The sequence below is a fragment of the Apus apus genome, chromosome 6, assembly GCF_020740795.1.
Source record: "Apus apus isolate bApuApu2 chromosome 6, bApuApu2.pri.cur, whole genome shotgun sequence".
NCBI lineage: Eukaryota > Metazoa > Chordata > Aves > Apodiformes > Apodidae > Apus > Apus apus.
In genome coordinates, this window is record NC_067287.1 from 6946489 (window position 1) to 6960853 (window position 14365).

The window sequence follows — 14365 nt, forward strand, 5'->3', positions numbered from 1 at the left end:
ATCATCACCTGGTCAGCATCCAGCCAATGAAGGAATGTTCTTCATTATCAGTATTCAGAATTGAAGTCTTCTTGCAATATCTTTGTGACAATGGCTTTTTGCCAATATTAGAGAAACAGTTCTTGTTTCACAGTATCATAAGGACACTAAGATCTAGTGATGAGTTGCACTTGGCAAAATATACAACTGATAGAGAATTAAGAAAAAGGACAGCTTCTTAGCTTGAGAGAAATCTTAGTGAATACGACACTATTGCTTTAGCTAAATTAGCAGGTCAGCTGTAACAAGCTAAAAACATTATGGAAAACCACAAACTGCTTTATGTTCACTAAAATTTTGTCTATAGTCTGTTCACTAGCTGAGACTAACTCAGGCTTTCTAGACTTTTTGGCAATGAAAACAACGTCTGTAGGGCAGATGTCTGGTGGAAATAGAGACAAAACCAATATGACTGAAGTAATCATGCCAGATGTCCAGGGAAAGTAATTACTCAAAATAAAATTAATTGAGAGGGGATACAGATCTTAAGGCACTGGTTACCCTTAGCCATACACACCCTAGCAATACTTACAGAGGTGAGAATAGTAAGAATTTTAAAAGTGAAACTCTCTATGTTGGTCAGTAGCTTTCATCTCATAAAAATTATTTTACAGCAATCAGAGTTCAGTGTGTTTTATACCTTTTATAAAACTGCTATTGTTAAGGAACATCATGCATCACCTGATCCAGAACAATTCAGTTTGTTCAGAATAAATCATTCTTTTAACATGCACAGAAAAATCTTAGCTCCTCCATCCTTGTATGTCTACTGTAAATCAAGTACATTCAATGTGCAGTGTTATGAATCAATTAAATCTACAACCTTTTTATTTACACAGGAACACTCAGCACAGAAATGCTTAATGCATTAACACTACACAATACTTACTCTCCTCACCTCCTGCTGATATTAGGAGTACTGAGCTACAGAGGAATTGTCCTTTCAAAATATCTACTTACATATTAAACATATTTTGCAGGTACAGATATGATTAGAATAGAGATTTCTGGTGCTGCATATACAATTATGCTGTGTGCAAATGCTAGCATTCACAAACAATTACAATTCCTACTTTGAAAACCAATTTAGATATTTGGTTCTTTGTTATGATATATATTGGCAAACCAGACCAATATATGTCATTCTACCACTTCCATAATAAAAATGTAGAGTATGAGTAATGTAAGATATTATTTCTCAGCAGTAGATTTTCAGTTGGACTTTTGCAATAACGAGTGACCAGTGCTAATCATAAGTCTTGTTCTCTACTTCACAGCACAACTGTATTCCATTTTGGTAGGACACTTCACAGTCAAAAAGTGGAGCTTTGTAAACATCTACATTCATCATTACTAAAACTAAAATGTATTCACTAACAAAGGCATTTAATAATCAACACTTGTTTGAGAATCACTTTGTTACAGGGAACATTTCAGCAGGACTTCAACCATGTTTCTTTTGAAATTTTAGAAGATATCTGCCTTTGAAAGTATTTCAGACAAATTAGTTATGGAGGAAGAAGGATTGATAATGCCAAACAACAAACTTTCTACAAAGTTCACATAACTGAGTCTTTAAAAATACAGAGCTTGTACCTTCCATATGATAGGAGAGTCACTGAATTTTTTGGATTATGTTGTGAAAGCAATCAAAGCACGTTTAGCTTTATTTTGGTTTGTTAGAACTACAAAGGAAGAAGGAATAAACAGCAATTTGCAAGGAGATGGAAAACAAGGCAATATAAATAGGAAAAATAGTTACACTTAATGAGATTTGTTTTCATTGGAACTGCTGCAGGGTTTCACTTTCAAACTACAGAGTTATCTACTTTCATTTGATTAGAGACAATGCTATGCAATCTGAGTTGCTTTGATTGTCTCACCAAATAAAAGATCAAGTGCGTCGCACTTAGAGAAAACATTCAATTTAAGGAAATGAAAGAACAAAGAAAGAATCCAGTTACTTTAAATACAAATGTGAAGACAATTAAATTAAAGATAGTAAATCACAGCCTGGCAAGAATGCTGGTAAAGAAATTCTGTTCTGACACAAATCCACAAGGATTTAGTAAAACTCACAGGATTACTTTGGAAGAGCATAGTTGTGGCTTTGTTTATACTAAATTCTCTATCTCAATAATTAGGTTTTTTCTTCTTAGAAGTTGCTTCTAAACTTTCCCTTTATTGTCGTTTTCCATCACCAACCTTCAGCCACCCAGTGGCTAATGACTTTTCCATCTCTCCCTGTGCCACAGAAGTGCTTGCTACCTTTTCTCCTTCAAACTGTTTAACATAATTAAGTAATTTCAATTTTCAAAGCAATTATTTCCAAATGGAATGCAGTTTGACATTTGCTGCTTCTACTTCATGTCTTCTTCCATCTTGCATTCTCAAACGCTTGTCAACTGATACAATGAGATCTTCCCCCTTCACAGAAGCCCTGCCTTGCTTGTACTTCTCTACTCAGACCCCCATAGCCACAGCCTTATGGATGTGCTGGTGCCACCCATATGTTGCACCATGTTATTGCATCCATAAGTGTGCATTCCTTCGCCATCTAACTATTACCTATGTCTTAGAAAAACTTTCATTTCCAATTAAAAGCCATCCATATCTTGTATTATAAAAGAAAAACTGTAGTTATACTACAGAGGCACATTGCTTTAAATATCTTAGTAAGCAATGATAAAATCTAAAGCACTCCTAGATAGTTAGCCAGAATGCAAAAACTGCACAGATAGCAGGTTCCTACTAGATTTCATGATTCAACACAACCTCTCACTCATTCCAAATGTGGGGGTCAATTCTCTATCTGTAGAGATGGCCAGGTTACACCATTAATCTTCCATGTAGCTTAGACATGTACAGAAATAAAATTTAAGAACTTAATAAGGACTTCAGAACAGGGTTCAAAATACCAAATATTAATTACAATCAGTGTTTTCTTGGTGTGAAGACAACAAAATGTGACTTAAAACTGTATCTAGTTATCAAGGGCTCAGCCTTGGAGGATAAATGTTCAGCTATAGACTTGAGAAGCAGAGTCTTCGGGAACAGAATCTAGCAAACATTGGCCACAAATTTGGAACACATCCAGTGGAATCTGATGGTCATTCCATGCTAGCTGCACCTAAGTATCTCTGTCTCAAAGCATACCACCTCTAGCTGGGATTGCATGGTATGTGGCACCAGTATTGACTCTGCACTCCTTGTGTGTCTGAGTTCCTCCCAAAAAACAAAGGAATCACTTTGTGAAGCAGCATGGAGGCTACCTAGGGAAAAAAAATATATTCTTTTCACAAATATATTGTGTTTCTAGCAGCAATGATGCTACAACTATGATAGTCTGTGTACAGATATTTTTTAAGCTTTCTAGAGACAGTTTATATTTTTATTAAACAAAACAATATATTTGACAGTTGCTTTAGTTCAGGCCTAAATAAGAACTCACACCCCAGAAAACCCAGCTGTTATTCCACTTAAGTTCTGTGTCTAGTAAAAGAAATTACTTCTTCACACAAGCCTTTACTCAGTTTATGTTCTTATATTTGCTATTTCCAACGGCTGTAAATTAACAGAGTTCACACATTAAGTGTGTGGTTACTTTTAATGCACTAAAGGATAGGTTGTTGACTTCATCTTTTATTTCACTTTTAAATACTTTTTTGTGTGTGCACCTCTAATACTACAAGCTCTTTCCTTTGCTAAGAAAGTAAGCCTACTGTCAGTGGTAACAGGTTAATTCAAGTGTATCTTTTACCAGGATTCCCAGGCCCTAATAACCATTAATTCCTGCATTCATAATAAAAACAGTGTGAGATGGCTGTGTTCTCACATATCAAACAAAACTTCAAGACAGCCCAGTTAAATTACATGCCAAAATACAATTTGATCTAGCACTAGCCATTTTCTAAGTCTTTCCCAATCATCAACATAGCTGTTCAGGACATACCACATTAAATGCTAAACAGCACTACCAAAGTGTTTGATTTAAATTGCATTTTCTGTGTTTTGAGACAACTTTGGTGATCTTAAAGGAAGAGGTTGAATGATACAAAGAATTTTTTAAAACAGTTAGCCAAACCTTAATGTGTTTCTTTAAAACAGCATATGGTATAGTCATTACTTAAAGGCAGGTTCTCAGCAGTACACATCTTTCACTAGAGGGAAACTGGGGACCCATCTGCTCATATCTATTAAATTTTCAATACAATTTCAAACATTTGCAGAATGAATGACACTTTCAAACACGGCAGGATTTCTATAACATAGGTGAAAAACAGGAATATGATTTCACCTTAACCAAAATAATCTTTAATTTTGTCAGAGAAAAGAAAAAAGGGAATAAACAGCTGCAGTACTGAATCACGTTAAACACAATGGCAGGGCTGTGTAATACAGGCTCCATGTTATAAAGCTTTCTTTTTTTCCTTTAAACTAAGGAATGTGCAAATGGCAATCACTCTGGCTCAACAGAAAAGCACTTTACAGCACACCCAAAAATGTGGAGGTGATCTCTTTTATTGGGGCAACTAAAAATATAAAGAAGTCTTTGAGAAATTTTATTTTAATTTGTTGTATAAGAGCTTGTGAGCAGTAAAAAAAGAAAATCAAAGGGTTGCCCTGTGTGGTGCCTCTTGGTAAAATAACCAGCTTTGAAGTTTTTCTTTGGATAACACAAGACACTGGGTTAAGTAAGGGGCACCTCCATAGGATTTACTCCCGTTTGACACTGCACTGACAAACATATGTAAATTTTATACCAAACTAAATGTGAAAACATGTTATTATACTAAACAATCCTATAAACACTATGGTTGTTCCCTAAGTAACAACACAGCTGAGAAAAAGACAGAGGAAAACACAGGAGAGGAAAATCGAGGAAAATCTAGGGGGGAAAATGACAAAATTAAAGAAAAACGAGCCACTGATCTATCAATATTCTTAAACTGGCCACTCCCCAGCTGGAGCAATATATCACAGTTCAACAAGTCATCAGCTATGACAACTTAGACAGCAAAGGATCTGTACCTTGTACAGAGTAAATGAAATCAGATTTGCTCTTAATCTGATAGCCATTGTATTTTGACAGTTAAATATGTTTATGTAAAGAAATGCATCCCAATTCATGATAGATAAAATGCTTGCTATGACTGAAAATCTGTTCATCTGTAATCTTATATGGGTTTGGTGGTTTTTTTTTTTGTCTAACATGAGGAAGAAAATTAGAGGGGGGAGGAGAAAGAAACAAACAGAAGAAAACGATCAACAGTAAAATGAGAAATAGTACTGAGCTCCTCATGGCAGCATCTTGAGTACAGGATTACAAACATACATGCAACCTCAGACTTTTCTACAGAATTTTTAAACTGAACAAATTCTACCTTGCATCATAGCTTTCCATAGCAACCTTGCAATAAAAATCTGCATACACAGGAATGGCATCCTGATTAAAGCTAAGGCCTTGCCTAAACCTTCTCATACAAATAAGATACAATACATATTTGAAGTAGAATTACTTTAAAAATTCCAAAAAACCAAACCCTCTACACCTGGACATTCCTATTCCTGAATAAAACCAACCCAGTGTGGCAATTGCAAGAGAATCCTCAGAAATAATTTAAATATAGTTAATGGTTTCCTCCTGTATGTGTGAACCTTCTGAAAAAATTAGCACAGCTCCTCCTACATTGTTCAGACAGCTCAGTGAACATGACATATTTTTGTTCTTTGTTCAGATGAAGGCACAGAACATTTGCAAAGGCTATGACTTCTTGGTGCTGGTCTGGTCAGTTTCCTCCTGGTACTTCCATAAAACCTCATTACTGGAATGAGCAAACTCTAGCTTTTGCCTCACGTATGTTTATTGCCAGCTGACTCTACTTTATCACCACAATATACTGACTGGCCAATTATATTAAATTAATTTAAAAATTCAGTTTTGTGATAGCAAATGAAAATTACTATTTACATTTCTGATCAAATTTTGCCACTGGAATATGGTATAGTAGTTAAAATACACTGTGGCTGCCAAACAAAGTAAGCTCAAACAAGACAGCACAAAATTCCTCAAATTAATCTAGGGGATTTTCAAATTATATGTAGGAATTATACCATGCCAAACTGAAGGCAAACATAAGAGGGAGTCAATAAAGAAAAAAAAATTGAGGCATTAAATAATATTTATGGAATTTAAGGAAACCTCACCAAAATGAACAAGATTTGTTTCAAAGGCATTTTTTGTGATGTCCAAGTGAAAAGAATTAAATGTGCTTGGAAATCCAGACAAAATTAAATAGCTCAGTGTTGGTCTGTAAAAGTTAGGTTAACAATTGACAACTCAATCTTCAAATCAGGTACTGAAGGTGGCATTTTGGAGTTTCAAACACACAACCAGGAGACCAGAGAAGGTTAGTAAAAGGCACAGAATTTCAGAATTGAACACGGGCTCTCAGCTTTGAATGTTGTCTCCTGACATCAAGGAAAAACTACTGATGCATAAAAATATACAGCAGTACTGCAGCTAATCTACTGCAGTAACCATTCATTTTGATATGGGATGGAATTCTCAAGCTGAAGCAGATCACTGATGAACAATTTTGTACAATAAAGATCATACCACAATAGTTAAAAAACTGAGGATACTTTCAGTCCTCAGCCAGAGAGCCACATCTTTTGATAACATTCTACTTGTTGAGTGAAGATTTTAATGAAAACAGTATTTCAGAACTTACTTCCTTTGTGAGCATGTGTCCTCACCTTAACCTTATTTTAACATTGTTTTTTGTGTGGGCGTTTATTGTATTGTAGAGTATGGCAAATCTGATAAGAGAAAGCAAAGACTGAGCTCAGTCTTATAGTATCAGAATGGCTGAAATAATCACATATCCTGGAAAACCTGGGAATTTCTGATCCTACTTTCAGACATAGAATGGATACATAGTTTTTGATTATATAAAATTCTCTTGCAGTCAAACACAAAGCTAAACTTCAGTTTTATTCTCTGCTGAACAATAAACATGGCTCATTTCCTGGGCTTTGGGAGAAAAACTGTTTCTTGCACAACCCAGTGAACTGAGAATAATAGGAATGATATGCTTGATGACAGCAGCAGCATAGAATATAAAAAATAGCCCAGAAGACTGTACTTTTGAATTAAAGTATGAATGTCATAGGGACCACACACAGGATGTTTGATCCTAAATGATTTGCTTCTTTCAGTGCCCCACAAGCTACAGCTGTAACTGTCACAACAGACATTCTAACTTGCTTCTAAAAGATCACAGTAGTTACTAAAAGACAACAAAAACCCGTAATTTACATTCTGGTTTCAAACTGAAACAAAATTATTTTCTTTATCTACATTTCATTACAGCTTCTTTTCATGCCTCATGATGCAAAAAAGTGTAATTGTCTTGGTCTGTTAACTCATAGGCATTTTTCAGACATAATAAAATATTACTCCCAGCTCTTTGGGTACTTTTTGCAAAGAGATTTTCCTAATCTTTGCTCTCCCCATAAAATATCATCCAATTATGTGACTGATAAAAGATTTGTGCTGCTTCTACCTGAGACTGTTAGTATCATTCCTGAAATTCAAAAGCAGTCGGCTGCTGCAGAACAGTGGCCTTAACACAACAGGATAAGAATATTCTTGGAGGGTGTATTAAATCCCTAACATCCCATCAGTCTCATGTACAATAATGACTGCACAATTACTATGAATACATTAAGCCCATTGATACTACTCGCTAGATTCCTACACATACCAAAGAAGACTGAAAAACTTGATGTGAGCAGAGATCCCAGCAGCATGCACAACACAAATTTTTCACTGTAGAAAAATAATTCAAACTTCTAATGGATGCAAAAGTCTGTAGGCACCTACAGCTCTTTTGGAGTTCTTACAATGACCAGTCAGATTGACATATATCTTCTTTAATCTCATCATTTAAAAAAACGAGACCCTATCATTAATAAATTATGGTTTGAAACAGGTTCTGTTTTACAGGCAATCCTTTTCAAAATTATTCATAATATACTATCCAATGCTTTTGGTAACTGTCAAAAATTGGCTTCATATCAGACAGAATATTGGTCTGATTTAATACATAATTTCCTGTTTGGACATTTAACTAATTCCAGTATTTTCTTTAGGGTTTGAGTTTTCACTAAGAAAGCATATTGCAATGGTCTCCAGTGAAGGCTGTTCCACTGCTCGTTTCCTGAATCTGCTCTTGACTTCTGAGAGAATTAACCATTTAGTTCAGTGAGCTGCTAACCCTTAAAGTGGTCAAGATGTCCATCTTCACAACTATTTACTTCACAACTCTGGCAATACAATTTAGTTGGAGTCATTTGAAAGCTTATTTCGTAAGAGCAAAGACTCCAAATTTCCAAATGGTTAATAACTGAAAATTCTGATCAATATCTCTGCATGTAAAAATGAATACTCCATATCTGTCAGTGAGGGAGAAAAGAGACTTGGACAACACACAATAAATTTAAGCTCTTTTGGAAACAGCAAGGCTTCTTAGGACTCAGCTCATTAATTTTCCCTGGGAGATATGCAATTGAAGTTCAGTGAGAGTTAAACACTTGACTCCCTTAGGTTCTTTAAAACCCCAGATGAAGTGTTATTTAACTAATTCCCACACTAATAGAAATTAGTCATTTGGCACACCCATGCAATCTAATTGCTGGTCAATAGAATAGATTCAGTCCCCAGCACAGCACTTAATGACGTCATTAGAGGAGCTCATGGGTCCTGCCCCGCTGGGCTAATGGCAGCAGAGTTTAGTGGCCTGAAAGCCATTGCCCAGAGCTCCACACAAGCGAAGCTCTTGCACTGGAGGATGCCCCTCATTACCTGCAGTACAGTTATGTTTATGCATTCAGCTTTCCTCCCGCACCTTTTCCAGAAGCATGCATATTCTACACATTAGAAGTATTTTATTCTTTGGGTGTGACCATCTTCACATGTTTGATTAAATCAGTGAAATTACGTCCCTCTCTGACATGTATGAAATAAAATTACACATCTCTGGAGAGATTCACTCTTGAATAGCTAAGAGTTTTTCTCTCCTTTCCTACTCTGTTCTCGCTCTTTCATTCCAAGCGTCCTCGCTCTGCTGCCAGATATTTCTAAACTGGTAAGATCACTCTCCCCCCTCCTCCTCTCTTTCTTCCTTTCTCTCCTTCCCTCCGCCCGTCGGTGGGTTTCAATGGGCTCCTGCAGTTACTCAGGCGGACAGCATTCCGTTGCCAGGCAACTCCCTGAGAAGAAGCACATGCTGCTGCTGCACAGACAGAGCCTGCCCGTCTGCTCCAGTGCTGCTGTGGCCTAATTTCTACTTCTGTTGTGTTAGATACAAAAGGGAACATCTCCAGAGTAGAGGGTTAGGGAGTACTGAATTATCTGCACTTTTTTGTTGTTTGTTTTTCCCTGCTCTCCTGATTGGGTGCATCCCCTTCCATCTCAGGGCCTCCAGAAGTCATGCATGTCTAATCTGCATGCCTGCGTTCGGGACTGTTCACTGGGCTTTGTAGAATATTGACAATTTTCTGTTAGCTTTTGGCTGAGTTAACAGTATTTACGGAGATCCCTTGAGCTTTCCTGTAGCTCTCCCTTAAGGGCAGGTTTACATGTAAATTCTCAAGACCTCATCTTTTTCTACCTGACTCTCTATTGCCTGGGTGTTTGGGTTTTTTTAAAGGCTTCTTTTGGAATGCAAGCACAGCCTTTCTTATTTTTCCTCCTTTCACTGTGCTTTCCTGAGAACAAAGAGCAGCAAACTAAGAAACTCCTTTGGTTTTTCCACAGTCTGAAGAAAGATCACTGCCTTATCCAGGGATTTAGTTTTGGACTGCCTAAACTTCTCAAAAGGCAAGCCCATAGGAATTCAGATTTTTTTGGTTTGAACTCAGCTCTGCAATCACAATCCTTCACTGTCTATTACAGACAGTATGATCATTGGGTAAAAAACAGCAGACAGAGATAGAAGTAAGTTTCCTTAGATTTATTACTAGCTTCCTTAAATTTGTTAACATGCTTTTAATATGAAGGTTGTTTATATTAGTTGCCTTTTGTCAGTTCTGGTACCAACTCAGCAGCTCACTCAACCTGCAAGTAAATATGAACCTCAGAGACAAGATGCACTGTATTCAGTCTGACAGTCTAATATTGCTCTGGTGCTCTGGGTATTCCTCCGATCCTCCTCTCTCTTCTGGACCAAGTCTGAAGTCCCAGCCCTAATCTACAAATCCCTAATTTGGTTAGTGTGCATCTACTTTAAGGGCAGCCAAGAATCTTCATCCACTGATGCCTAGAGTCAGCACTTCACTACAAATTTCTGCCAGCATAGCTACGTCAACACAAACTGTGAAAAACATGCAACCTCCAGCTGACACTGCTGTACCAGTCAACACCTGGTTTGGCCTCATTTATGCCATTGGGGCAGCACATCTGTCAGCTCAGTTTGTGCCTTCAGAAATGTGTTGAAATCAAGCAGGTAAAAACCACAGCAACATGGAAAAACATGGAAATGGCAGATGCCCTGTAACAGGTAAGATCAGAGCCAGTGTATATGAACACATTACAAGAAAGAGTCTGGAACACAAAGATCCAATAGCTCTGTAGAATAAAGGTCCTAGACCAGATGTTTCCATTCTTCCCAGTGTCACTGTACTTCAGAAATTGCAGCCACTTTTTGTTCCAGTATACTTCAGGTGTGTAGTACTGTGGGTAAGATTCTGTCTTTTTCTTTTGCTTATTTCCTACACAAAGGATCAGAACTGTTGAACTGTGTGGTAACCACAGCTCTGCAACACTAAATGAAAATGGAGTGGCAAAATCTCATACTTTTGGAGCAAAACGAGATTTTATTCCCTGAGAGTTTCACGTGCTAGGCAATCACCACATTATTTACAAAATATTTTGAGACCTTCTGGAAAGAAAGGTGCTATAAATGGGCAGAACAATAGTTAGTACTTGAATGAGTCACACATATATGACTTTCAGTGTTATACAACTCCTAAAACATCCCTCCTCCCCAAATACACTCTGTATAAGATGAAACATGTGGGACTTCTCTTCCTCAAACCCACAACTTAATAGCACTAAAGAAACAACAAAATGTTTGAGCATTACATTAAAACATTACACTCCTATTTGAAATCAATCTAAAAGGGAAAATAAGGCCCCAGAACTACTTATGGCCACGGCAAAGCTAATGAAAAAATAATAATTAGGTCATTCCTTGCCAAACAGGCAAAGAACTGGTAAACAGCACAATTCACAGTACAGATACCTATTTCTCACTGTCCAGAGGCAGCCTATGTGTTTTTCTATGTATTTTCAGATCTTACATCAATTCAAGATGACACTACAGTTTGGCCCACAGCCAGAAAGTGGCAAGTGAAATAATGTTCCAGTACTTGCACTGTGAACACACAGCTGGCTTCAAAGGGAAATGGACTAATCCTACTTCATTTCCCTTCTTCAGTATGTGTTTAAAGAGCTTTGGTGCGCTGAAGGAAATCGACCAGAATTCATTAGTTCCCTTCTGATTCAGCTCATTGCTGTTGGAAAGGGAAACAGGTCAGGATTGCAGGATCCCACTCAATTTCCTTTTGAAGCAGAATTTAAGCCAATTCCGCTCTCAGTTGTACATGCACAGATCTTCACTAATGATGCATCTATTTAAATGCAATACCTTTTTTTTATGAAAAGACAATCTATTTGACTTTGTATCATCAAGAACTTTTGCCTGAGAGCATTGCTGAGAAACAAACTCAGAAAATCATGATAGGAACTTCTAGATAAAGATACAGAAGAAAAGGAAGGGCGGGAGAGGGGGGACACGGAATAGATTAAACTGAAACTAGGAAAATAGCCCAATAGGAAAATATCACAATAGGAAGGAAAAAAGCAGAATAATTTTATAAATATATCATATACACTTTTTGCCATTTAATGGAAAATGAGAGCCAACTAAAACACTGATTGTAAAAACTAAAGCAAATCCTAGGGATAATTTTGATCTTGTTTGGAGGTGGTTTTGGAAATGTAGACATGAAGCTTAATCACTTGCTCTGACAGAACATTTTTCTTCTCATTCGAAATCAGATATCTCTATTTCTCTCTTCAGAGCTCATGTCATCATTTTATCAGTATTCTCAGGGTTACTGGAAGCAATAGGATTTCAAATTATTCCAGGCTATATCCTGTTCAGGTTAAAACCATTGCTTTTGAGACAATAGTAAGCCAGAACCATAAATCTCCCAAAGCAAACCTACAATTGACCACCTAAGCAGAAAGTGGTTGGTGACAAACAAAGCAGACAGAAGAAAGCCACAGGGTTCATGATAGCACCATGGCTTTGCTGAATTAAATCAGCACAATATGTAAAAATCACTTTTGTAACTGTCATGAAGACAAAGAAGTATTATTGCTGTAATGAACTGTCTCTTAAGCTTGAACAGTGATAATGTAAATGGTGAACATCCTTATGAATTTTGCTTTCCAATTAATTACAAATCCATGAGCTCTGAGCAGTATCTTGCACAGGAAACACAGAATCAACCAAAAAGCCTTTAAAATACCAACACTGTGTCTGAGAAGAGATGAGTTATTCCAAAAACCTTAAGTTTTAGAAGGTTTTCTTGCCTAAAGTTGTAGGGGTGTCTGAGGAGCTCTATGTGACAATTTTAAAATTTTATTCCTTACCAGCTAGGTGCAGAAATATCATGCAGACACAATTTATGTCCTGCACTAACAGCTTTTCAGAACAGGAAAATGAAGGACAATTAGAGAGCAAGTAATGGCTCAATGATTCTGTAGAACACTGTACCACCTACAGAGTTAGTTAAAACGAGATTATTTTCCTTTGCTATTTCCTTTCCTATGCCAAACTCAGTTTACAGATTTAACTTCTATCACTACCTCATAATTTAAAATGTTATTCAACCTTCTCTTGAAAAAGTTATATGACAATTTATAATTTAGGAAGGCTGAAAGCCTCATATAGAAGCACTAGGATAGGAAGAGCAGTAAATACAGATAATCTGTTCTCTTTGCATGTACAACTTATTTTCTCACTCCAAAAACAAAGGCTGAATGTCCCATCCCTCTTTAGCTGTACTGAATAGATATTGTGAATGGATATTGTACAGGAAGAAATCAGTCACCACTTGTAGATAACATCACAAACAAATAAATTCATGAAACAAAAGCATTTCACAGCTCAAACATTCAAAGTCAAAACTAGTTCATTAGGCTTTTTTCTCACTTTTGTTGTTTAATATGCTTCAGCTTCAAAGTACAAGATAGTAGGTAATACAAAGGCAACTCTAGCTCAATCAGCTCAGCAAGTATAACTAACTATTTTTTTTTAATCTTTTCTGGTTTGCTGCATTTAGGTTTCTGTTATTATTATTGTTTGCTACACTGATTACACAAAAGATTTCTCTTTTGTATTCCCTTTACAAAATCTACATTCTCCTTTCCCCACCTGCTCAGTTTTGCTGTCTCTCATAAAGATCCATTTCTTTTTGTTCAAGATGTACCTGCACATGACTTGAACTTCACTTGATGTCACCTCAGAATTCAAATCCCTCAAATTTGAGATAAATTATTCTGAATAAAACTATATTCTACATACATACAAGCCATTAACAAATATAAGAATTTTGTTTTTACTGTAAGAAACACTTCAGCTTGTAAAATATATTCCAGCAAAACCTTCTCTTGTTTTCTAATGTAAAGAGCCATACATTGCTTTTCTGAAAATAAAAATGAAGTGCAGAATGAGAAATGTAGTTCTCATTACCATAACCCATAACCCACCCAACCATGGAGATAGAGTTATTATTTGCAAATGGGGGCTAGGGTATGTAAGAAGAATTGGGTTCTTGAAGACATAACAGGAAACAAAAACATCCTTTGATTTATATCAGAGATGTCTCCTAGGCTTCAAATGGGAGGCAGTGCAATACTGAGGGAGAGAGATTAAATACTGTGGCAACAGGTAGAACATAGTGACAGAGGAAGACTTACCCTTACTGCCATTTTTTGACAGGTACCAAATGACCATGTCTGTCTGCAAGCAGACAGACACTGTGGAGACTGACACAGGCTGCCCAGTGAGGAACGAAAGGGAAAGGAAAGCGAGCAGAGAGCCCGGAAATGTCAAGTCCTCCCACTATGCACTGCACATAGTGCAAATGCTTCTGCAATCTACCCTGGACAACAAAGGCACTGTATGTTGCTTGAGCAACTCATCCTTCTACTTGTGCACAAGTAGGAATGGAGGGACAGGGATCATGT